We start from the raw sequence: 26,165 nt of genomic DNA on the forward strand, positions 1-26,165 counted from the left end.
ATAAAGAGCAGAAATATGGGCAAACAGAATAGATTACCCTTCTTACAAGTTTTCTAAGTTATATTTGGTAATTAAGACAAAAATGATAACACTATCTGATACTCAAGACGATGATATTTAAAAGGGGAAAAGGGAAAGGGACCTAAACAGAAGTGAGGGTTCGACACTTCACTGGGAAGTGGTAAATGATGATACCATTAGATGGTGGTAAGTCACATTTGCATACTGACACACTCAGTGCAACTACTTATGAAAATTATATAAAATTATACACAAAAAAATATATAAACTGACATGGTTATCATTTTAACAAATCACTGAGCCTGGTTCTAAAAAACACAATGTTTTATACCTAATACCTGATTGTTAATTTATGAAAAACACACTAATGGCAAAATGTGTGTATGTTTGATTCAAACCAGAAACTGTATTATAGTCTATTAAAAATATATAAATTACTAAATGGCCACTTGATATTTTCCCCCAAGATGTGTTTAAGAGGATTTTCTTTATTTCATGCATAACTTTATGATACCAATTTTTTTAGTAACATGGGTGAAATTAACATACACACAACAGACAAGAAAATATTTTCAGGAAAGTACATAAAATAAAACTCAAAAAAAAAATCTTTGTCCCTTGATTGGAATAAAATTAACCACTGAGGTTAAGAAAATAAATTTATGCCTCAGGGAGCATTACTTTAGAGAGAAGGGTCAGGAAAAGTCTTTCCTTGAAAGCAATGTTTGAGAAGATCCTAAGATAAATGCATTCCAGGTAGGTGAGTAGCCCATGCAAAGATTCTGAGGCAAAAAAGAGCTTGGTTTGGTTCAAGTCTTCTACCAAGTCTAGATTATTTATGTGTGTACCTTTGTTCATAGTTTTTGTTCCTTAAAACACACATATTCTTTTTGTCGTAAGAGTTTTACTAACACTTGCTATAATGAGGCATACCCAATCAATAACAAAATCAACAAAAATGAGAAAGTTACTAAGATACCAGTAAACTCACAGAGATCTCAAAGTAAAAGGGGCCTAGATTTGTCTTGTACCTCTTTTCTGCATCTCTTTGCAAATGACTCCATGAAGGTTCCCATCTTTCTACCTTATCCCTCCCCAAGACACATGCAAACACACACACACACACACACACACAATTCAACCTCCTGACTCACTTCTAAATCTTGGTGCTTTTAATATGGAAAATAAGTGTTAATTTGCCAACTTTTTAAGTAAACTTAGATTACCTATTCTCAACCAGGAGAAATTTTGCTCCCCAATGGAACATTTGGCAATGCCTAGACACACTTCTATTGTCATGAGTGGGAGGTAGCCACTACTAGCATCTAACAGGTACAGGCTAAGGATGCTGCTACATATCCTATAATGGATAAGATAGCCCCCCACAGCAAAGAATTATCTAGTCTGACATCACCTGCCTTAGATTAATGACTATAATGTCCATCCTAAGGAAATTCTAAGGACTCTGTCTCCCACCCCACTGTCTTAATCCTGATTTCCACTTGAACAGTCTCCTTGATCTTTTCCTAGAACATCAAAAACACTATGGGTAGTAATTCCCAAAGGATGTTCCATGTGTTATATGACAAAATTGTTCTGTGGTGAAACACCTTTCATAAATGTTTGGCCCAACAGATATATAGGTTCCTTTTATACAGAACTTACCTAAGTAACAATTTAAATCCAGTATTAGTTTCCTAGGGCTACCATTACAAAGTACCAAACAGAAATGTACTGTCTGTCTCACAGTTCTGGAAACTACATTTTTCAAGGTCAGGTTTTGCCAAGGTTGATTCTTTCTGAGGGCTGAGAGGGAAGGATCTGATTTGGGCTCCTCTACTTGGCTTACATACAGCTGTTTTCTCCCTGTATCTCCTTACATTGTATTCCCTCTATGTATGTCTATCTCTGTGCCCAAATTTCCCCTTTTTTTCCTAAATAACACCAGTCATTGGATGAGGGTCCACTCTAATAACCTAATTTTTAATTAATTTATTAATTCATTAATTCATTTATTATTTATTTTAAACTTATTTTATTTTTTAAAAAATTTTTTAATGTTTATTTTTGAGGGAGAGAGAGAGACAGAGACAGAGACAGAGACAGAGTGTGAGTGGGGGAGGGGCAGAGAGAGAGGGAGACACAGAATCCGAAGCAGGCTCCCGGCTCTGAGCTGTCAGCACAGAGACTGACGTGGGGCTCAAACTCATAGACCGTGAAATCATGACCTGAGCTGAAGTCAGATACTTAACCAACCGAGCCACCCAGATGCCCTTAATAACCTCATTTTAATTTCATTACCTCTGTAAAGATCCTATCTCCAAATAAGATCATATTCTGAAGTAATGGAGGTTAGGACTCCAACATATCTTTTTGAGGTGCATACAATTCAACCTAAAACACAAGGCTAGTTCAAACTCTGTTCTGGCCAATGGTTTTAGTTTTCTGGCCTAAAATCCTCTCACCAAAGCTATTAGACAGTAGGAGGGAGAACAGAAGAGAGGCCACATGTTGAATAACTGGGAGCTAATTATGAACATTTGTGCTTTCCAAGGTAAATGAACTGAGCTATCACAAATATGTCAGCATTTGCCTTCAGACTTAGTGTGACAAGAGTTTAGGCAAAGGGCAGTTGTTCTTCCCACTGTCAGAAATAATCCTGAAGTCTGTCAAGCCCCAGACACAAAGTTCACATCTGTGGAGAGCCCACCTGTGGTGGCCCCTTCAAACCTATTCTATCCCCTACACCTGCTGCCATTAAATGGCATTGCAAATTGTTGCAATTATGTGAATCCTGACCTGAGAGTCATCAGTACTCATCCACCCGCTTCACAGACATTGTACTCCCCTAGAGAACTGGCTGCATTCCATTACAAAGTTTGGGTCTTGGAACCTATTCAATGGCAGGTGTGGATAGCCAATAAATGAGCCACTGATGTTGGCCTGCTTTGGTGTTCAAGCAGGAGCTCAATGACCCAGGGAGAAGTCATTCCATATCAACTGTCACTGATAATCACATGATGCCAAATGTCTGTGTACTTTTACTACTATTTTTTACTTCACTTAAAAATTTACAATGTCCTTACTCTGTGCCAGGGACACAACAACCCTATGAGGTAGATACAACTTCTATTCCCATTTTATAGATGAGTAAATCAGAAGGCACTGAAGGCATAACTCACCCAAGGTCACAAAGCTAGTTAACAGAAGAACCCGCATTTGAACCAGGCAACCTGGCTTCAGAATCCATATTTTAACTATTGGGCTCTGCTATCTCTACATTGATTTTGTGAGCCAAGGTGGGAGGTTTCCAAAGTTAGATGACAGAATTTGTTCAAACATGAATACTGAGACAGCCCCTGAGTATTATTTCACTCTAAACCCTAAATATATGGACATTGCTCAGAGCAACCTTGTAAAACAGGTACTATTTCTATTCCCATTTTACAGTCTGATAAGCTGAAAGACAAAAAAAGGTTTATAAATTTGCCCAAAATCACTTATAATGTATCTCAAAAATAATGCCAAATACTGGAGATATAACCTTGAATGACGTAACCATGGTTCCTGCCTTAACTGAACTTATACCACAGATAGGGACACAAACAAGGAAATAGGCAATTGCAACACACTGTGATAAGAGCCAAGGTAAAGTTGTGTGTGCTATGCAAGCACATAGAGGGAGTAATTAGCTTTCCCTTGGGATGCTGAAAAGACTTCCTGAGGACTGATATTTTGGCTTAACATGAAGATCAAGTTAGACAGGCACAGAGGTAGAGAAAAGGGGAAACTGTTCCAAGAGAGAGTAAACTGCACTTGTAAAATCAGGAAGCAAGACAAAGGGCATAGTTCATTCTAGGAGTTAAAACAAATTTAGTAGGGTTTGGTGTGGAGAATGCAAGGAAATAGAGTGGCAAGAAAAGAAGTGGGAAAATAACATTATGTCCTCATTCTTATGCCCTAAGAAAGAGGACCCACTGAGTTTTAGAAGATAAAGTAGCATGATCAGGTCTACATTCAGAAGACAAGGCCATAGAGCACGGATTGGTGGGAGGAAGACCAGAGTCTCAGAGTTCTCTCTCTCCACTCTGGGAATCACTGCAATAATCCCAGCTTAATATTATGTCAGAATTAAGCTTAGTGATTAATTGCGTATATGGGGTGTGTGGTATAATAAAAAATATATTTAGTCTTTGTGTCCAGTTTCTGGCAGAACTCATAGAACCCTTGGAACCTCCTTAGTGACAGGAGTGTCTTTTTGTTATTCACACCAGATTTATGCTTATGAGTGATTTAGGCTAGGACCTAGATAGTCTGACGATGGGACTGGTCACCAGAAAGACCAAGTGATAAGAGGTTCAAAACTTTCAGCTCCGCCCATCAATGCTGGGAAGGAGGAGCTGTAGATTATTCTTGAACAAGATTTGATGAGCTTCTGGGTTAATGAACATATGGAGGTGCTGGGGGGTGGCGCCCATAGGAACCCTGATTTTTTTAATATTTATGAGAGAGAGAGCACGCACATGCAAGAGAGACAAACAGACAAGGTGGGCGCAGGGGAGGACAGAGAGAATCCCAAGCAGGCTCTGTGCTGTCAGCTCTGCATTGGGCTCCATGCTTCAGGGCACAGCCTGCTTGGGATTCTGTCTCTGCCCCTCCATCCTTTCAAAATAAATTAATTAATTTAATTAATTAATTAATTAATGTCAGATGCTTAACCAACTGAGCCACCCAGGCTCCACTAGGAACCCTAATTTATAGCCAATCAGCCAGAGGTACAGGTAGCAACCTAGACTTGAGGTTGGCATGTATGGAAAGTATGGAAAAATACTTTCCATGGCAAGTATGGAAAATCTTGTGAAACAGAGTCCAAAATCTATCTTCAGATAATAGTGTCAGAATTTAATTTGTAGGACACCCTGTCAGTATCATTGAGAATTAGAGAACTGCATGGTGTGAAACTCTCACACATCTAGTATCAGAAGTATTGAGAACAGAGGAGAAAAATAGTTTACCCTTACAGGGTGAGAGAGAAAGAAGTGTCCAACGTAACTCTAAGCCACTGATTTACACAATTAGATAAATGGTAGTGCCATTTGCTGGGTGGAGAACACCAGAGTAGAAACAAGTTGAGGGACAGCAGTAATAAGTTCCATTTTGGACATGTTTGGTTTTAAGAGAATGTACGTCTTCCTAAACGCAAATGAATAAATAGATCTGAAGCTAGAAAGAAATCTGGACATGACATAGAGTTTTTTCTATTCTATTCTATTCTATTCTATTCTATTCTATTCTATTCTATTCTATTCTGAAAGAGACAGCAAGAGCACAAGCAGAGGGGGGACAGACAGAGAGAGAGGGAGAGAGAGAGAATCCCAGGCAGGCTCCATTCTGTCAGCACAGAGCCCGATGCAGAGCTCAAACTCACAAACTGTGACACCATGACCCATACAGAAACCAAAAATCAGATGCTTAACTAACTGAGCCAACCAGGCACCCCGAGATAGAGCTTTGTAAATTACCAGTAAATAGATGGATGCAGAAGCCAAAAGACTAAATGCATTGACTAGGAACAGTGAATCAAAGAAAACAGTAGAGGGTCTCATGTGACATCATCATTTAAGTGCTAGCCTAGAAGAGAAGCCTGCAGAAAAAACTGAAATGATTCATTAAAGAGGTAAGAAGGAGCTAAGGCACATAGGCATCAGAGAACCCAAAGGAAACTAAAGACAGTCTTTTCACGTGATTTTCTGCTGTAGATAAGTCAGTTAAGACAATGACTAGGAAGTATCCATCTGATTATGTCATACTGGAAAAGTAAAATACTTGTTTCTAAGGGTTGTTGAGGAAGACAAAAGAGAGCCATCTGAAGAGAAATAAACTCAACAAACAATCATTTCTTGTCCTTCACTATTGTAGGCCTGGCTGGTAGCTGGATGGATAAACCACTCAAGATCTTTGGGGGCCACTTGCAGCAAAAGAACAGCATCTTCAACTCTATTTGGGGGCATTCAGATAATAATACCTAATGCTGAGCTAATTTTCTATCTTCGGGTTCTTTTTTTGTCAGAGATTGCTCAAGAAACCACATTACAATCAGAGACAGAGTTTGATATAATTGTGAAGGAGAAAATCTGACTCAGGTATCCTTATCCTACCCGCTGCCAATGATCTAGTGTCCTACAATTTCTCATTCCATCTCCCAAGACACTATTACCCTGAAAACATAGTTCCCATAGCTGTGTGTGCTGCAGCCATGGTTAAAAATGTTCCCTATGTTCTTCCCTCCAAATTAGACATGTCTTTCCTACTTTCCTCTTCTTTAGAGCCCCATAAGCATGAGATAAACTACCCAGAGGCATTGTAATGCAATGGAATAAAGCTACTGATTTTGGAATCAGAAAACCTAGACTGGATTCCCAGTTTTACCGTTTATCAGAACTGTGTGACATTTTGGTAAGTCATTTTGCCATTAATGTCTCTGGCCTCAGAATGCCTACCTCTCAAAGGTATACATATTTGGGAGGGAAAAAGAAAGTATGTAAAAACTCTTTTTTAAATGTAGTATAGAGTCATGTCAATTTTCCCAACTGTATCTCTTGGAGTTCTTGGAACTATAGTTTGTCTAGTATGGAGTCAGATTTACTTTAGTATCTGGTAAACTGATGGACTTTTTCCATGTAAGTTTCTGTGAGAATGTTATTTCTGAAACTCTGTAAAAAGAAACACCTCATCTCTGGGTGGGCTGAGTTCTCCTGTGTTTAATCAAAGAGGTGTGATGAGCCTCAGAGAAGGAATTTCCTGTTACTCCCTCTTTTAGCAGCCCTGTATAGAAACAGCAAACACCTAGCATTTTTTATGGTGCTTTACCATCTCCAAAGCGTTTTTGCACATAGGATTTGAAATTACCCCAGGATAGCTGGTCCAAACTGTGATATCAGAACAGACTGAAGGCAGAAGCAGATATAAAAAACTCAACTGTTTTCTATTAAGTCAAACATAAGGAATTGGCAAAAAAAAAAAAAAAAAAAGTAAAACAAGGTGATTCTTCCCTCAAATTTTTTTTGTCTTGGGGCACCTGGGTGGCTCAGTTGGTTGAGCATCCAACTTCAGCTCAGGTCATGATCTCACAGTTCATGGGTTCAAGCCCCACATTGGGTGCTGTGCTGACAGCTCAGAGCCTGGAGCCTGCTTCGGATTCTATGTGTCCCTCTCTCTCTACCCCTCCCCACTCATGCTGTCTCTAAAAATGAATAAACCTTAAAAAAAAATTTTTTTAATAAAAAAAATGTTTTTGTCTTGGACAACATAGCTAGTTTTCATAAAAATGTGTTAATTATATTAACCTAATGGTTTTTTTTTAATGAATTGATATATAATTGTTTTAATTTCTACTGTGGAAACTATCAATAGATCCAACACACAACAACCAAAACTGGGAGACTCAATCATTTTTAAGAGTGTAATGGGGTCCTGAAACAAAAATGTTTGAAGACTGATAACCCTGGCATTATGCCCAGTGAAATGGAATTTTAAATATTTTTTTATTAAAAAAATTGCCATTTGGAAATTGCTAGTTGTTCTTTGGTTTCTGATGGTAGCCACAAGGAGTTGCCTTGAAGCCTTCACATTCCTGGACAAGTCACCAAAATGCCCTTGAATTACTAATAGACATTGTGCTGACAACATGGTCCAACTCCCTCACCCTCACCATCACCCCATTGAGAGACTAAGCTTAAACACTGCCCAAGATGAGGGGTAGTGAATTTGTGTAAGAAGCCTGAAGGCTTCAGGTGGGAGTCATTAGGAAGGAAATGAGAACCTCACCTCCTTTGCTTCCTGCTTCAAAGTTACCATAATTGTCACCTGTGTTGGGAGGCAGGTAAGCTCAACAATACTCCTCAAGATCGCCCTGAGGTCAGGGCTCAGGTAAAGGGATCTCACCAGGTATTGAAGACAGCTAACCCCAACTAACCCTATTGATACAAGTACAGATGGAAAAGACCATTTCATTAAAGGAAATTATTGAGAACCTGGGCTGCCTGGGCATGGGGCACCCATGGGTAAGGGAAGAATTCCTTCCCCATCCTGTGCTAGTCAGTTCTGGCCAGTGCAGCAATGGCCATGGCAGCAAGCTCTGTATTTGGCAACTTCAATACTGCCACGCATTCTGTGGCAGAGCCCCTGAATAAGCAGAATGGATGCCCAGGACAGGGCAGTGACACCACCAGTGGGTAGGAGTAGCAGCAGGCTAGAACAGTACTCTTATAGTACTGATCACCCTCCTCCCTGCAAGGCAATACTAACTAAGACTGGGGTGCTTGGGTTGCTCAGTCAGTTAAACATCAGACTCTTGATTTCCTCTCAGGTCATGATCTCAGGGTCTTGAGATAGAGCCCCACTGCAGGCTCTGCACTGAGCATGGAGCCTGCTTAAGATTCTCTCTCTCTCTCTCTCTCTCTCTCTCTCTCTGCCCCTTCCCTGCTTGCACGCATATGCACACTCTCTCTGAATAAAATACATGTATATTAACTGAGGCTGACCCCCTGGATTAAATTCCTGGTGTTCATGGACTGACCACAGGAGGGCCCACTCCCAGCCTCACCTCACCCAGGATCTCTGGCTAAAAAGGCCAGTGGGGGTTCAAGGGTAGAAGTTGGGGAACCAGTACAGGGTGACATTTTTTGTATTCTAAACTAACGGCATTATACGCCCCAGTTTCAATTTCATTCCTGTGGTAGGCGTAATAATGACCTCCCAAAGATGTCCATGTCCTAGTCCCTAGCACCTGTGAATGTGGTACCTTGCATGGCAAAGGTCACTTGCAGATGTGATTAAAGTTAAGGACCTTAAACTCAGGAAATTGTCCTGGATTATCCAGGCAGGCCCAATCTAATTGCACAAATCCTCAAAGCAGAGCATCATTCCTGCTATGGTCAGAGACGGATGGTACAACAGTTGCAGAGAGAGGCTATATGAGGAAGGCTCCAGCCAAGGACACTAAAAAAGGTATGGAAACAGATTTTGCCCCTAGGGCCTTCAGAACTGAATGTAGTTCTACCAACACCCTGATTTTAGCCTAGGGCAGGCCCATGTTGGAAATTATAACCTCCAGAACTATAGATAATCAATTTATGTTGTTTAAGCTATTGAGTTTGTGAAAATTTATCACAGCAGCACTAGAAACAATTACTAATAAGTGCCTTGCTCAAAGAGAATTCCTAAATTCTCATAAGACACTAGCTTCAGAATTGTATGGCAAGAGCTGGAAGGGACCAGCTGAGCACAGAGTGAATGAACACTGCTAGAGAAGCTCAGAAGGGAATCCCAAGCAGCAGGAGACCTGGACAGTCCTGTGGTAGGTCACCCCCAGGCCCAGCAGCAAGTGACCTTGATGACTACTTCAAAGACTGGGATTACTGAAATCTGTTGCATACCATCTCAGGATTTAATTTTTTTAATGTTTATTTATTTTTGAGAGAGAGAGACAGCAAAGGAGGGGCAGAGAGAGAGGGAGACAAAGGATCTGAAGCAAGTTCTGTGCTGACAGCAGACAACCCAATGTGGGTGGGGCTCGAACTCACAAACCATGAGATCATGACCTGAGCTGAAGTCGGCTACACTGGATGCTTAGCCAACAAAGCCACCCAGGTGCCCCAAGGACTTAATTTTTAAAGTTACCTGAGGAACTATCTCTAGTCCTTGCATGTCCTCAATTTATGATTCTCCTCCATTAAATGGCACAAGTTCTTTTTGTGACATTGTGTGCATTTTATTTGCAAGTGGAGGCCTTGCTATTGGCTTCCAAGAGTCCCAGAGAAGGTGTTCTCTCATATTTCTGGTCAAGGACTTGCTCAGAAGAGGTCAAGGCAGCACAGCATCACTGTTAAGAGCAATCTTTGGAATCAGATGGCTTTGGCGTGAAAATTCATTTACCACTTACCAGCTGTTTGACCTTGTGTACTTTCTTCATTAACCTCTCTATGTCTCAGTTCCCTTAGCTGTAAACTGGGGAATAATTATAGTACTTCCTCTTGGAGCCCTCTGTAAAGATTTAATAAAATGATGCAAATAAAGTGCCTGACACATAAGTGTTTTTATTATGATGTAGCCTGGGTGGGTCCTTCAAGAGACCCAAAGGATACATTTACTGTATTACAAACCAAACAAATGGTCCTTAAGGAAAGATTCATCCACACGACCACACCTCTCCCATCAGTGCAACTGACAGAAGTCACAACTACCAGCCAAATTAAAGTTGGACCATGTCTGTTCCAAAGAGCAGAAAAGTTACTCTAAACAATTCAAATGATAATATTTAATTAACCCTTTTGGGGACTGGCCACGTGCCAAGTGCTGTTCTAAGCGCGGGCGTGCGCGTGCACACACACGAACACACGCACATGCAGTCATATATATATATATATATATATAGCTAATATAACCCTATTAGCTATAGTACTATAGCTAATCCCATCTTACAATTTTCCCAAAGTTACACAGCTGAGAAATAGTGAGCCCAGTCTGCTCTGAGGACCATGCCTTTAACCACTACATCATAACATAATGTCTTTGAATCAAGCCATAATATGAAATATAAACTGACAAATCCCATGTCAAAAGTACTGATCCTCCTCACAAAGAAATAAGCAAGTATTGATTGGTTACTAATGATCTAAAGGAGCCAATGTTATCAAAGAGTTAAAGGTTTCTTGGTAACTTTTTCAATACCAGGGTTTGGGACAGGCTTAACTGATCTTAACACTTCTGGTTAAACGTTGTGCAATGGTTAAGATTTGAGCAAAATTACTATTATTTTAGGAGAAACAAGAGAAGTACTTTTTGGCTGAGTTATTCTGTTTGGCCCTTGTTAAAGAACAAAAATTCAACTGAGTAAATTTGAAGATCTAATTGGCTCTATTCAATGATTCATGAATCCAACAGCATACTATCTAGCAAATGGAGAGATACACCAAGGAGTTGTATAAAATGGAAGATTTTTATGGGAAGGAGGACGGTATAAGGAAGTTATTAGTAGAAGAAAATAAAGGATTGTTCCAGGCAAGGTCACTTTCCCTTAGGGGGAAAAACAGGGGTCTTATTAGGTAGACGACCTCATCCTCCTTTGAAGGATGGAAAGGCTCATGCAACAGATTACTCATTGCTGCTGACCAGATCTATTTCTACAGACTGAAACTGCAATTAGGTTAGGTATTAAGCCCTGGTTTGGTGACTTGGCCTAGCATAAGTGACTCCATTTTGAGCCTGTGGTTTTCTTTTTGCACACTGTGCAAAGGAGGTGGTTTGGGGCACCATGGAAAGGAAGTATCAATCCAGATGTAGCCTAAGACTTAACAATGTCCACTCAACCCTTTGTCTTTTGAGCTTCTCTCTAGGCATTCTGCTAACACTTTTTCCTTATTGGGTAACTTGCTTTTCAAAGGTTGCCCCAGCTAAATTGTTGGCTGATCTCAACCCTAAACTATAATATTTTACCTTGTACATTCCCTAGGTAGATCTCAAGGGGCTACTGAAACACTTAATTACTTCTCATAGTCCCCTGTGAAGTCCCCTCTGAGACCAGAGAAGAGTCATTTAGGGTATAAATTAAAGAAAAAGCCCTAGTAATGGGGAAATTTGAGCCTCCTCCTGCCTAGGGCTGTAATTGCTGCTCCAGTGAACACTTGTTTGACTCTGCCTGGGATTTCCCTTCTTCTCATGTTTCCTCAAGTCCATCTGCTTTTAGGGTATTTGGGTTGAGGCTATAAAATTAAAGTTCTTCATACTTAGTTTTCTTCCTTCTTCCCCACTCCCCATTCCACCATCTCAACAGAAACAATTCCCAAAAATACTCTAAAAAACCTTAACCAGTGTTCTCACATGGCAAAACATATATTGCCAAGGCTTTCACCCCAGTTGAGGCAAGCATATCAGAGCCACTGATATAATTGAGAAGTGACTGGTCTTTTGCATATAAGCCAACCACCTATTTGTTGCCTGTATCACAGATAATATAATTAGAAGCCCAGGTAAGAAAATGTGAGATTATTTTTTAGATGTACATACTCACAGTTTTAAAGATAAAATAATGTGATAGCTATAATTTATGTTTAAATAAGTCTAATCATTTCGTATTTGTCTTCCCTGCTGGATTATAAACTTTACTAGGAAGGCGAATATGTCTACTTTATTCTCTACTGTATTCCTGGCCCATAAAAGATGCTCAATAAACATTTCTTCACTGATTAAATGAGAAAATTAACATGAAAGAACCACACAAAGTGCAGCACAAAGAGCAGTCTGATCACCCAGAGGCAGTCATCAGTGGGCCCCTCTGTGAGTGTTGTTTTTGGGTGAAGGGTTGTCACCAAGAAAAACACTGCCTGCTTCAAAAATGTTGAATAGGGGCGCCTGGGTGGCGCAGTCGGTTAAGCGTCCGACTTCAGCCAGGTCACGATCTCGCGCTCCGTGAGTTCGAGCCCCGCGTCGGGCTCTGGGCTGATGGCTCGGAGCCTGGAGCCTGCTTCCGATTCTGTGTCTCCCTCTCTCTCTGCCCCTCCCCCGTTCATGCTCTGTCTCTCTCTGTCCCAAAAATAAATAAAAAATGTTGAAAAAAAAAATTAAAAAAAAAAAAATGTTGAATAGTATTAATCTTATAAAACCAACAAAATTTCAATAGATATTTCAAATGCATTTACAAAACAAATTCCATAAAATGTTTTTCTCATTTTCCATGGATTTTAAGTGAAGAAGAAATTCTAGTATACATGTTACAATAAAAGGCAGAGACCCTTTCTCTTCTGTAAAAGCACAGATACATTTTCCAATTCACTTTGCTGCAACCTCCCAAAGGAGACTCAAAGCTTGCCAAACTCAAATATTGTTAGAACTCAAACAATTCCAAAACTCAAAGGAAGGCAAGTTTTTAATCACCTCTGGGATGTTCACTTTCAATAAGATTTTTTAGGGCCAAGAAAGAACAAGCCCAAATATAGCTCTAAAATGTTGAGCTATCTACTTTTATAACTCCGCTGCTGATAGAATTGTTGCTTTGTCAAATCCTGCTGCAGTTTGACCCCTCTCACTGAGAACTTGGTGATTAATAATGCCCTTAATTGCTCTTGCTCCTGCCCTCACAGCTGGTAGGAGAAGTGATGTATATATCACAAAGAAACACTGAACCAAGTTTTAAGGACAGAAAGGAAGTGGGTGTGTAGAGCTGCTGGGCTCTGCCTCCTTCCTGCACTGTGGGAGGCCGGGGAACCTCACCCTCATTAAGGAGAAAGCCTCAGCCCAGGCACACTGAGCAGTCCCACTCCCCATCACAATTGCTGCTCCAGCTCATGACTGACAGGAAAGCCTTCCTAAATCCCCGGGCTTTAATTGGAGCTTTCCCCATCTGCCCCACAGATCTACAGGGTGCGAGTTAATGAACCAATGAACTGCGTTTCCTTCCTCAGGTCCTTTGCTGATAATTAGTTGATGAAAGAGCTCAGGGACTCAAAGTGTCAAAGAGAACCATGGCTTTTCCCCCTTGCAGTGAATCAAGTGCAAGTATTCAACAGGAATTAAGATTACAGGGACAGTGTCCTGACTCAGTGCCTATGATACAATCTAATCAGAAGAGGAAGCATTGGAGAGGGGAGAGAGTGATGACAATGGGCAGTGAATGTGACTTTGATTTAGAAACTTATTTTTATGTCATTTAAGATAACTCAGTAACTCTCCAAAAAGACAGACTGAATCTATATAATTAGGTTCCCCAGACTACTAAAATCCTTTTCTGATAACTTAATTCTTTTGCTTTTAATAAGGACTCTTTAGGAGAACTGGTATGGGTGGGGAGGGCAGAGAGGGACTAGCTAGCCTCAAACAACAGATTGCCTTGAATTTAAAAAGGGCCAGGATCTCAAACCTGAAAGAGTTCTTACCAAGAAAACACCTTAAGATGCACAGGGACTTACTGATTATAAAATGTACTGAAGGGGATCAGAATATGCCACCTCAAAATATGCCACTTTGGCGTAAGGATTATTTTGAGCTGAAGGTAACTGAGAAGCGGTAGACACAGGAGGAGCTCTCTGCACTCCTATTTGACTAAAAGCAGGGCATAAATTTCCCTTTCATAAAAGAAATCCATTTGTAAAGGTATCCCCCTACATATACCAAGAAGAGAAAAACTTAAGATATAATTAATATGTGGCCATCCTTTTCTTATCTATCCATGTATTTAATAGACTGTTACTCCCCTGCTTAAAATACTCCAGTGGCTTCTCTTTCCACTTAGGATAAATCCAGACGCTTTACTTTAGCTGATAAAGCTCTGAACAATCCAGTTGCTACCAAAATCTCCAAACTCACCACCCACCACCTTCCCCTCACTTACTCTTTTTCAACAAAACTGGACTTCTTTCCCTTGCTTAAATACCTCAGGCTACAGTTGTCAAATTTAGCAAATAAAAATACAGGATGCCTAGTTAAATTTGAATTTCAGGTAAAAATGAATTATTTTTTGTATAAGTGTGACCCATACAATATTTGGGACATACTTATACTAAGATAGTATATACTCATTATTTATCTGAAATCAAATTTAACTAGGCATCCTGTATTTTATCTGGCAAGGCTCATCCTTGTCCTAATGCCTTTGTACTCGCTGTTGTTCCCTTTCCTGGAGTCCCTTACTACCAGATCATTGTCATATGACTGACCTTTCTTTGTTTTTCAAATAACAGAGCAAATACCACCTCCTCAGGAATTATTCTCTGGTCTCCTAATCTGCATGGCTCCCAACACACACATCTTTCCCTAACCCAGTCACTCTATCTCATTGACATTTTTTCCTTCTTGACACATAAACTTTAATAAAGTAGGCACCTTGTCCATCTTGTTCACTCTTACATGCCATTAGCTACAGTGTCTGGCATATAGTAGATGTTCAATAAAACACTTGCTGAATGAATGAATGTCCTCTCAATACACTAGCCTAGATAACACCTGTACATTTGAAAAGACTGCAGGTAGTAAGGAGTGAAAGTCCTTCTACTTCAGAAAATGGGGGGGGGGGGGGGGTGGGGAAGCATTAAAAGTAGCCATATAAACTGAACATATGCTACTTAAACTATAGTCCTAACCAAATTATTTTAAGTTATCAACTTTTACCATCAGAAATTAAGAAAAAAAGGAAACAGTAATTCTAGTTTTTAGAAATGACCTAGGAACGCCTGGAGGGCTCAGTCAGTTAGCTTGTGATATCTCTCTCTCTCAAAAATAAATAAACATTAAAATAAAAAAATTTACTTAAAAAATGAAATAAATCATTCAAATTATCCCCCCTTAAAAAATTTTTTTAATGTTTATTATTTTTGAGAGAGAGTGCACAAGCTGGGGAAGAGCAGGGACAGAGGGAGATACAGAATCCGAGCAGACTCCAGGCTCTGAGCTGTTAGCACACAGCCCAGTGCGGGGTTCCAACCCACAAACTAAGAGATCATGACCTCAGCCAAAGTCAGACATTTAACCAACTGAGCCACCCAGGTGCCCCAAATTATCCCCTTTTTCAAAGAAAAGCAAATATAACAAAGCAAGCTTAGAACTTCAAGAAAAATGATCACTAATTAGATATTTAATATTGTTTATTCTAAGTAGCATATTAACTATGATTCAAATTTTTAACATAACAAACTTCTATTTTGTATAGGCTTTATAGAACAACACTCAAATTAATACACCCTTATTTCCATGTTTAATAATAGAATTTATGTAATATTTTAAGTCTTACAAAGTATCTCACAACACATTTATGGATTCCTTAAAAGTATGGCTACCATGTTCTCATACTTCAAGCCCACATTACTTGGTCCCATGCTTTAAAGTTAAGTAGTCTTTCATTCTTCTTCAAAACTGTTATAGCAGAGGCTAAAGTTGAGTTGCTCCCCTGGGCATCTCCCCCTGACAGCTGAGAGTGAGTAATACCTTTTTGGCACAAGGATGATTTCATCCAGGGATGTGGCAATAGTTCCATTTGTTTCCTCATCCTTAATCTTCAGTTCTCTCTCACTGATAATGCTAAACTTCTCCACTACAGTCTGTTAGAAGTGAGCCATGGAGCCGCTGAATTAATTGACTTTGCTCCAAGCATACCGGGCAGTCTAGCAGCGGACAGAAACATGTGACTCCAAAATGGATAATTCAGACCTCAGCCCAAAGTGAAAATGACTGGAAAAGACTACAATCCTGATTTATTCTCAGTCTTTTTTCATCTCCCTATAACACACTTAATACATTTTTATTCTCTTTGTGCCAAGTAGCACATCTACACAGCCGAGAGTACCAATTATTCCAATTTACATGAACTAAGGGACTGGAAGTTTCTTCCTAAAACCTTCAGACAATCATACAGATTACATCTCAGTTCTCAACTTATCCATTCACTACTTTTACATCTTCCTATTTTCACCTGCATAAAGCAAATCAAACTTTGCCCTCTTTTTTTCATCTGGCTATCCCCCTCCATAACATGCTGGAGACATCAGTCCTGCCTCCAGTTGGAGAGGCAAAGAGACTCCTGGCAGTTATCCAGCTGATTCACACTTGCTTCAGGAGACCTGAAGACTCATTCACTCACTCATCCTCTCATTCAATGTATATTTACTAAATGCCTGTGAGGCATTGTGTTAAGTACTGTTAGAAAATAAAGATGATTCAGATCCAGGGCTTATCCTGAAGGCGTTTAGGGTCTACAAGCAGAGATAAAACATGCATATAAATAAACATTATAATGCCAAGAAAGAATGTGAGGCAATCCATAGAGAAAGAAAGACTCTATAGGAGAGGTAAAGACAAAGAGCTGTTGGAAGGCTGACAGAATCTGACAAAGCTTCATAGAGAAGGTGACATGTGCAGATAAGTAGGGTTTAGACCTCAGAGAAGGAGTGAAGGACATTTAAGCTCAACCACGAGCCTGAGCAAATACAGCAGTGGGACAGAGCACCAGAGCATACAGCATCTCCCAACAGTTCAGTACAGTGCAAAGAATCGTAGATTTGGACTCAAAACCATTGGGTCAAGCCCCAGCTTTGCTGGCTTTTAGTCCTGTCCTTTTAACCCTTCTATAAAGTGGAAAAGATAATTCTTTTTCAAACTTGCATGCCGTTGTGGAAACAAAATAGGATGATAAAGCAGTTAAAGTGCATGATTGTAAATAACTTGTATCCCCTTTTCTTAAGACTTTTCTCCCTGTTTGCTCTGCATTTCCGCCTGATTTCTCCCTACAGTTTTCCTCACCTTGCTTTCAATACCCCATCCTCACCCAACAGAAAAATAGTAACAAGAACCTCATTAAATAGTCGTCCCTGCTTCATCCAAGGTTGAATGTAGGTACTACTGTTTCCCCTTTGAAGATGGCTTCAGACTGACACTCTTCCTAAAACTATCCACAGAATTTACCCCTTTGAGACACAGAATTCTTCCAAATTCCAGCATATTGGAGTTGGTATTTTTAGCTCTTCTCCCAGTGCCAGTTTACTGTGTTAGATATGCAGATGAAATGACCTAATCATTGGTCAAAATCAAAGACACCTATACATCCTTAAACTGTTTCCTCTAATCATCATGTCAGCATTTCCTTGAACCCTAGGTTATAAATTATAAGCAATTGTGCTTGCATGATGAAATCATTTCTAATACAAGCTTATAATCATAAAAGAGGTTAAACATATAAACAATCATGCATATTACAACAGTTATATTGTTGATCTTGATAATTTATAATTATCTATCAATAGAGGAGTGTCTTCTCTTGGTCTTGGGTTAAAAAGCTGGGTATGGGAAAAAGGAAATCGCAGAGTCACGGTTTATGCTTTTCATCTTTGTATTCCCAATGTCTGAAACAGTGTCTGGCATATGCTAGGTACTCAATAAATATTTACTGGACAAATGAATAAGTGAAAACTACATCTCTAATCCTGTCTTTAGTCCCAAATTCCATCACAAACTTCATGTTCCTGTTCCATTAGTACCTTAAATTCAACAGGTTACAAACCAAACTCATTATCTATCCCCTCAAAAAATATCTTCTTTTTATGATTTTCTATTTCTATTATTGGTCCCACTATTCTTTGAATCACTCAAGTTCAAATCTGCATTGATTTCCTCATCTCATATTCAGTTATCAGTTATCAATTTGTATCAACAGTTTATTTAGGGTATTCCTCACATCTGTTCCCTCTTTTTTTCATTCATCTCCACTGATGACCACCAAAGACCATGGACCAATTTACCTTCCGAAGACTCTGATTATTTTGTTCCCTGGAATGTAGGGGTAGGTCTCCTGTCAGATAAACTATCTAAACACTTTAACCTGGCATTCTAGATCCCCCATGATCAGATCCAGAATTACCTTTCCGTCCCTAACTTGTGTAGGTCTATTACATATACCTTATGTCCCAATTCAACAGAATTACTACTCATCATTCTCTTCAGACCCTACTCCTTTTCTTAAACCTAGAAAATCTTTACGTCCAAGCTTCATGTCCATCTTGAACATTTCCTCATCTATATGACCTCCGTGACCTCCTTGACTACAGTAAGTATCCCCTCCATGAACTCCAGGCACCTAGTTCAAGCCTCTCTTACCACAGTTGGCTTTCATTTAAAGCGTATTTGTCTTTATCATCCTCATTAGCTCATAAATTCACCTACTTGCTCAATATAAGTATGCAATACCTACTACTATGTTCAAGGAACCAAGACAGACTGAAAAGTCAGCAATAAACAAGATAGTCATAGTCTCTGCCTTCGTGAAGCTTCCTCTGCAGCAAGAGATACAAGAGTGTTCAAGAAACAGGAAAAAGCCAGAGTGGCTAAAGGGGGAAAGTAGATGAGGCAGACAGGGCCAGGGGCCTTGTAGGCCATCATAAGAAAGGGGATATTCTTTTAAATGTGAAGAAGCCATCAATGGGCTTTATGCAGAGGAAAGGGATAGTTGGATTCAGATTTGTCTCCAAAGGTTTTCACTGGCTACTGTGTAGAGAATGTATTACAGGAAGACCAGATAAGGAGGCTGTTCCCATATCTAGTCAAACAATGAGAGTGAAGATAGAGAAAAGTAGATGAATCTGGGGTACATTCTGGAGATAAAGTCCATAGGACCTGTCAAGGGATTACATGTAAGGAGAAAGAAAGAGAGGCATTAAGGATGACTCCTAGCTTTCTGACCTGAGCAACTGGGCATATTGCATTGACTGATATGGAAAATGTTTGAGGCAGAGCAGGTTTAGGAGGATGACTGGTAGATGAGAGAAGTTTGAACATATTTGAATATTGATGGAAATGATCCAGTGGAGAGGAAGTGATAGAAGATACAAGGCAAAAAAAGAATCAATCTTCAGGGGCCCAAGGGTCACAAACTCTAGTGTTGGAGGGCTCAGTTTTATTAAGTAAATGAGAACTGAGACCATGGACGCTGGCTAACCAGGATGGAGGAAGACTAGGTTATACATGTGTGAATGAATGAATGAATCTGTTCAATGACTAAAATTCTCTATCCTAATATTTATATCTTTCAGAAGCAACATTAAAAGAAGAAATGCTAGAATACTTTTTGTCATTGTTCTCTATCCAGCCCCTCAAAAAAGAAATCTTCACTGGAAAAAGGAAGGTTACAAAGCAGTATTCATTGTGTAACCTCCTATATGCACATGTGTGTATACACACATATTTTATACATACTGATAATCAAGGCCTGTCATTAAAACATAATAGTATCTTTATAACTGGATTACAAGTATTTTTTTCATTGTCTTTACTTTATAAAATTTCTACAATGAACATGTACTCTTTTTGTATTAAGAAAAAAAACTAATAAATTTATTAGATACATAGCTTGGGCTCTCAGACATACCCAAAGTTCTGGATGATTCTTCGAAGGGAAGAAGAGACTAGCAGAGTCAGCAGCATAGTTTTATTCAAGGCATTTGGTCTGCCTGTTTGCCTTGTCTCTCCTGCCACAAGGAGCATATACGTCTTTCCCAAGCCAGTCTCTATGGTCCCAACCACCATTCCCACGTGTGGGAGCTGCCACTTGCCTAAGAGAGTTCCTTTACCCATACAGAAAGTCCAGCCAAGGGACCCACCACAATTTCTCAGGCCACTATTTATAATCTTTTTTATTTTGTTCTTTTTTTCAATAAGTACTGAATTCATGTATTTTAAAATTCCAAAGTACAGACAGTATATAATGAAAACTCCTCAAACCCCTGTCCCCACACCCAGCCCCCTCCCCTGGGGGAAACAAATGTTAACAATTTTTATGTAACCACCTAGAGATCAATTATGGATGGAGCAATAATTTTTAAAACTTAACACATAATGAAGAAAAATTTAGTTTAGAAAATACAAATAACCAAGAACAACAAATAAGAAGACAATAGAATCATCCCTCTGACACTACTGACTTTTGGATGTATGTCATACCACATTTCCTTTTTTTTTTTTTTAATATAATTTATTGTCAAATTGGTTCCCATACAACACCCAGTGCTCATCCCAACAGGTGCCCTCCTCAATGCCCATCGCCCACTTTCCCCTCTCCTCCACCCCCTCATCAACCCTCAGTTTATTCTCAGTATCCAAGAGTCTTTTATGGTTTGCCTCCCTCCCTCTCTGTTTGTAACTATTGTTTCCCCTTCCCCTCCCCCATGGTCTTCTGTTAAGTTTCTCAAGATCCACACATGAGTGAGAACATACGATATCTGTCTTTCTCTACCTGACTTATTTCACTTAGCATAATACCCTCCAGTTTCATCCATGTTGCTACAAATGGCCAGATTTCATTCTTTCTCATTGCCAAGTAGTATTCCATTGTATATATGAACCACATCTTCTTTATCCATTCTTCAGTTGATGGACATTTGGGCTCTTTCCATAATTTGGCGATCATTGAAAGTCCTGCTATAAACATTGGGGTGCAAGTGGCCCTATGCATCAGCACTCCTGTATCCCTTGGGTAAATTCCTAGCAGTGCTATTGCTGGGTCATAGGGTAGTTCTATTTTTAATTTTTTGAGGAACTTCCACACTGTTTTCCAGAGTGGCTGCATCAGTTTGCCTTCCCACCAACAGTGCAAGAGGGTTCCCGTTTCTCCACATCCTCGCCAGCATCTATAGTCTCCTGATTTGTTCATTTTAGCCACTCTGACCGGCGTGAGGTGTGTCATGCCAGATTTCTATGTGCTTACATTAATACTTATGTATACCTTAAATATTAGAATAAGATAAATAAAATGATAAAAATTTTAGTATCTATAAAAATAAATTATTTCTGCAAATACTCTTTCAAAATTTAGATCATACTATAACCTTTCTAAATAAATATATTGTGAGCATATTTCCATAGTAATAGATACTTCCACATATTATCCCCCTTTTTCAGAGAGAGCAAACAAGGGAGAGAAGCAGGGGGTGGGTGTGTGTGGGGGAGAGAGAGAGAGAGAGAGAGAGAGAGAGAGAGAGAGAGAGAATCTTAAGCAGGCTCTGCACTCAGTGCAGAGCCCAACATAGGGCTTGATCCCACATCCCTAGAATCACACCTAAGCTGAAATCAAAAGTTAGACACTCAACCGGACTGAGCCATCCAGGTGCCCCCCACATATTATCTTAATGGCCAAATAATATCCCATCATTTGAACACATTATTTATACAACCCCCTCTTGCAGGATATTTAGATTGGTTTAAATTTTTTTAATCTTGTGATGAATATTCATGAGTAGGTAGGTGAATATGTACCTTTGTATGTATCACTGATGATATCTAGAGTATAAATTCCTATGTAAGAACTGCTAGGTTACTTTAAGCCTTCCAGAAACAATACCTCCAACAGCTGCCCTTGAGAACCGGCACTGCAGCTCTGAAAAGCTGCTGATTCCTGATTAGCTGTGAAAGAAAGCCATTGTCATCTTTCTTTGTCACAATCTCCATACCCAGTACAGTGTTAAGAATATAATTAAAAACTCACTAAATATTTTTTGGATGAATGAATTCACTTTAAAATAGCCTAACATAAAGATGTGGAGAAAGGGGAACCCTCTTACAGTGTTGGTGGGAATGCAAACTGGTGCAGCCACTCAGTATGGAGGTTCCTCAAAAAGTTAAAAATAGAACTACCTGATGATCCAGCATTTGCACTACTAGGTATTTACCCAAATAATACAAAATACTGATTTGAAGGATTACACACACCCCAATGTTCATGCAGCATTATCAACAATAGCCAAATTATGGAAAAAGCCCAAATGTCCATTGACTGGGGAATGGATAAAGAAGATGTGGTGTACATACATATAATGGAATATTACTCAGCCATCAAAAAGAATGAAATCTTGCCATTTGCAATGACATAGATGGAGCCAGAGAGCATTATGCCAAGCAAAATAAGTTGATCAGAGAAAGACAGATACCATTTGATTTCACTCATACGTGGAATTCAAGAAACAAAACAAATGAACATGGAGGGGAAAAAAGAGAGGCAAACCAAGAAACAGACTCTTATCTATAGAGAACAAACTGATGGTTACTGGAGGGGAGGTAGGTGGGGGTCATGGGTTAAATAGGTGGTGGGGATTAAAGATTGTTGTGATGAGCACCAGGTGTTGTATGTAAGTGAAGAATCACTAAATTCTACACCTGAATCTAATACTACACTGTATGTTAACTAACTGGAATTTCGATAAAAACTTAAAAAAATAAAATAAAATTGCCTAACACCCACTGCCTGTACAAGCCTCTTCCTGAACCCTTCCTCATCCCTCACACAAGGATGAGGTCAAGCTTTTAAAAAGCTGTAAGCTGAAACACAGCGTAGTAGGAGTGCTTTCTTCACAAAATATTTTAGCTGAAAATGACTAAAACTTATTCATACATAATCCAGTTGCCACTAATTGAAGGCTTACTGTGTGCTCTGCTCTTCTATTTTATTCTATGAGGTAGGTATTTTATTACCCTCAATTTATAGATAGTAGCTACTGATTTTTTTAAAGTTCACATTAATGGAGTGCCTACTATGTTTCAGGCACTATTCCATGCATTACATACTCATTCATTCAACAAAATATTTTAGTATCTGTTATGTGCCAGGCACTTTGTAAGGCAAAATGAGAAGTAAAGAAGAACAGACAAAATCTCTGGCTTTATGGAACTTACACTGGAAAAGGGAGACAGTCGTGAAGATAAACAAGGAAGATAAACAAGAAAACTGTGACGTAAAATCATGAAAGGTACCTCAATGGAAAAATAAAGCAGGAAACTGGGATATGAAGTTCTCATTAAACCTCACAGCAACTATATCCAATAGAGACTTGTACTATATCCTTTTTTCCAAGAAAAAAGAAAAAATTGAGAGGACTTCAACATGGTGGCTGCAGTACTGGCAATGGTGATGGCCTAGCCCAGGGTGGACAGAGTTGGAGGTGGTGGTGGTCATTCTCCCTAGGGACCATCAGGAGCTCAGTGGGGACTGAGCCTGGGAGGCCAGCCAGTGCCAGCACCTTTCAGCTTGTGGGATAGCAGCGGTGTTCAGGTTCTAAATGGCTTCTAAGAAGTTGGGCACAGATTTTCATGAGATTTTCAGTTACCTTGATGATGTCCCATTTAAGACAGGAGACAAATTCAAAACACCAGCTAAAGTTGGTCTACCTATTGGCTCCTCCTTGCCTGATTGTTTACACATTGTTGGAGAAGTACAGTATATGACTTCTCCTCGTAAAAGAAAACTACTGAATGGGCTGAAGATATTAAGAAAATCCAAGAAGCCCAGCAGGAAGCAGAGTACAAGACTGAGGAAACAGTAGCTAAAGTGAATTCTAAGAGTGGCCCAGCGGGTGACAGCAAAACGAGCTTCTCTGAGACATACGGTACAGCCACACTGCCATCTGCTATCTACCCCCTTCCTTGACAGCTTACAACATAGCATCCTCACTCTGCCTTGGGTCAGCAGCAATATCATGAAACAAAAAGTTGTCAGCCCACCTCACATAAAGACAGATTTCAATCCTGCTGACTTTAAGTGTGAAGAAGACCCTTTGGACAATCTGGAGTTTAAAACTACTGAGAAGGAAGAGCTGAGAAACATTCTAGTAGGAACCACTAAACCCGTTATGGCTCAGTTATTGGACAATAACTTGCCCAGAGGAGGCTCTGGGTCGGTGTTACAGGATGAGGAAGTCCTGGCATCCCTGGAGCGGGCAACCCTAGATATCAAGCCTCTTCACACATCCAGTGGCTTTATAACCTTAACACAGTTGGGCAACTATGAGATGTCACTATCTTTCAAAGTATCCCTCCCCCCAATTCCTGTAGTAAGCAATATCAAATCCCTGTTCTTCCCCAAACTTGACTCTGATGATAGCAAACAGAAGACAGCCAAGCTGACAAGCACTTTCCATAACACATCCAATCTCCATAATGGCACCTTCTGGAATTCCCTAACGCCTTGCACCCAAAGTAGTGCCAGTGAGTTCAGTTGGCATTATACTCTTAGGCTTTCAGCTTTCAACACAGACAGTGGCACAGAGGTGCCAACCCTGACTCCCTCAGACCTGATCTCCCGGATGCCTTCCCTCTCTGTCTTGTCTAGGTGCACAGAATGTACAAGGAGGAAGGAGCACACTTACCATTTTCTTTTGAGGGTGGAGGGTATGGAGGGTATGGAGACTGTGCTTGCCTGTCTCTGAGCTGGGGAGAAAGTAGGAAAGATTTGGATATATGAAAGCCTCCAGAACTGCTCTGGCTCCTTCCATATTAAATGTATTTGTATTTTGAGAAGTGTCCTCACCACCTCGGCCCTTCAGAGAGATTTCCTGGTCCTTCTGGGGTCTGTACATCCTGAACAGAAGCTTGGCCCAGCTGTTAAAAGGAGTCAGGGAGAAGGGGTGGGAGGGCCAGACTCAGTGCTGCTTTAGGGCTAGATGTTTCCCGCTCCTGCACCGATGGACTGAGCTCTAACCTAAGTTTAGTGCTAGTGAAAGGTTCTCCCAGGATTTTTTTGTTTTTGTTTTTTTCTCCTTTTAACAAAGTCTCTTAGTGCTACACTGGTCCTGCAATGTCTCTGTGATGCAAAGAATGTCCTTTTGCCCATGGGGTATTGAGTTTGCCTCTCTGCCAGTCAGTTACTATGCTTCCATGCTTCAGTCTTTCTTTTGGCTTGGTTTGGACCACAATCCTCTGCTACTAAGATTTTGGAGCCCTCTGATTTAGGAAACAGTCATCAGTTTAAGAAATCATTGGCCCTTTCCCAGCATATTGAGTGGGGGAGAAACAGGCTGTGATTTCAGTAGTCCAGCACTAACTCCACCTCAGTTCTACTTGGAGAACAGCCTCTCCCTCCAGCTCCCTGCTCTAGGATGATGCAATAAGTAACATCAAGTCATAGAAATTAGTCTCCTTCTTCTTCTTTTTTTTTTTTTTTTGGTATTATGTTGTACATCATTAAATATCTAAATACAAAGGAAAATATCTAAATACAAAGGAAAGAGGTTGAGAGAGGTTAAGTAACTTGCACAAATTTTATGGAGCTAACATTGATAAACAGTGGATAACCACTGTTACCCACTGATATCTCTACCAGCACCCCAATCCTAGATTTGAAATGAGTAAATGGTGCTTTCTCAGGATCTTATGTATAGAGCTCTGAAAAGTAGCCTCAAAGCCCCAACACTTACCAACCTAGCTCAACTGCTCTGGAAATTCTATTGCTACACAATAGATGAAGGACAAAGCTGGTACTTGATTTTCCAGTTACAGACAAAAGAGAGACAACTTATAACTCATCCTAAAAATAACCCTGGGAGACAGATATTATCCCAATAGGGACACACCAAGGCTTTACAGATGAGCAAATATAAGTTAAGTTGCTTGTCCAGTGTCATATAACTAACAATGGTTGAGTCAGGATTCCATCCCACATCACTCTGGTTCCTAAACCCAAGGGAGACAATGGCCCAGAGCAGACTACAGCTTAGGACTTCATGATGCCTTCTCAGAGTCCTGTCTTCTGAGAGCAGATGCATCAGAAGGGCCCAGGGCCAGCTGCCTGACTCCAGCAAAGGTCTTTGAGAGAAATCAATAGGTGTACGTTGAAAAAAGGTACT

General features: G+C 40.0%; 1 long non-coding RNA gene and 1 pseudogene across 2 annotated transcripts in view; one reads left to right on the forward strand and one right to left on the reverse strand.

Annotated features, from left to right (window-relative positions):
* LOC131494985 (uncharacterized) overlaps positions 1-26,165 on the reverse strand; it is a 191,097-nt gene that overhangs the window by 17,562 nt on the left and 147,370 nt on the right. The window lies entirely within an intron of this gene.
* LOC131494980 (ubiquitin-associated protein 1-like) lies at positions 23,589-24,849 on the forward strand (annotated as a pseudogene).

This window comes from Neofelis nebulosa, chromosome 14 (assembly GCF_028018385.1).
Source record: "Neofelis nebulosa isolate mNeoNeb1 chromosome 14, mNeoNeb1.pri, whole genome shotgun sequence".
In the NCBI taxonomy this organism is placed as follows: domain Eukaryota; kingdom Metazoa; phylum Chordata; class Mammalia; order Carnivora; family Felidae; genus Neofelis; species Neofelis nebulosa.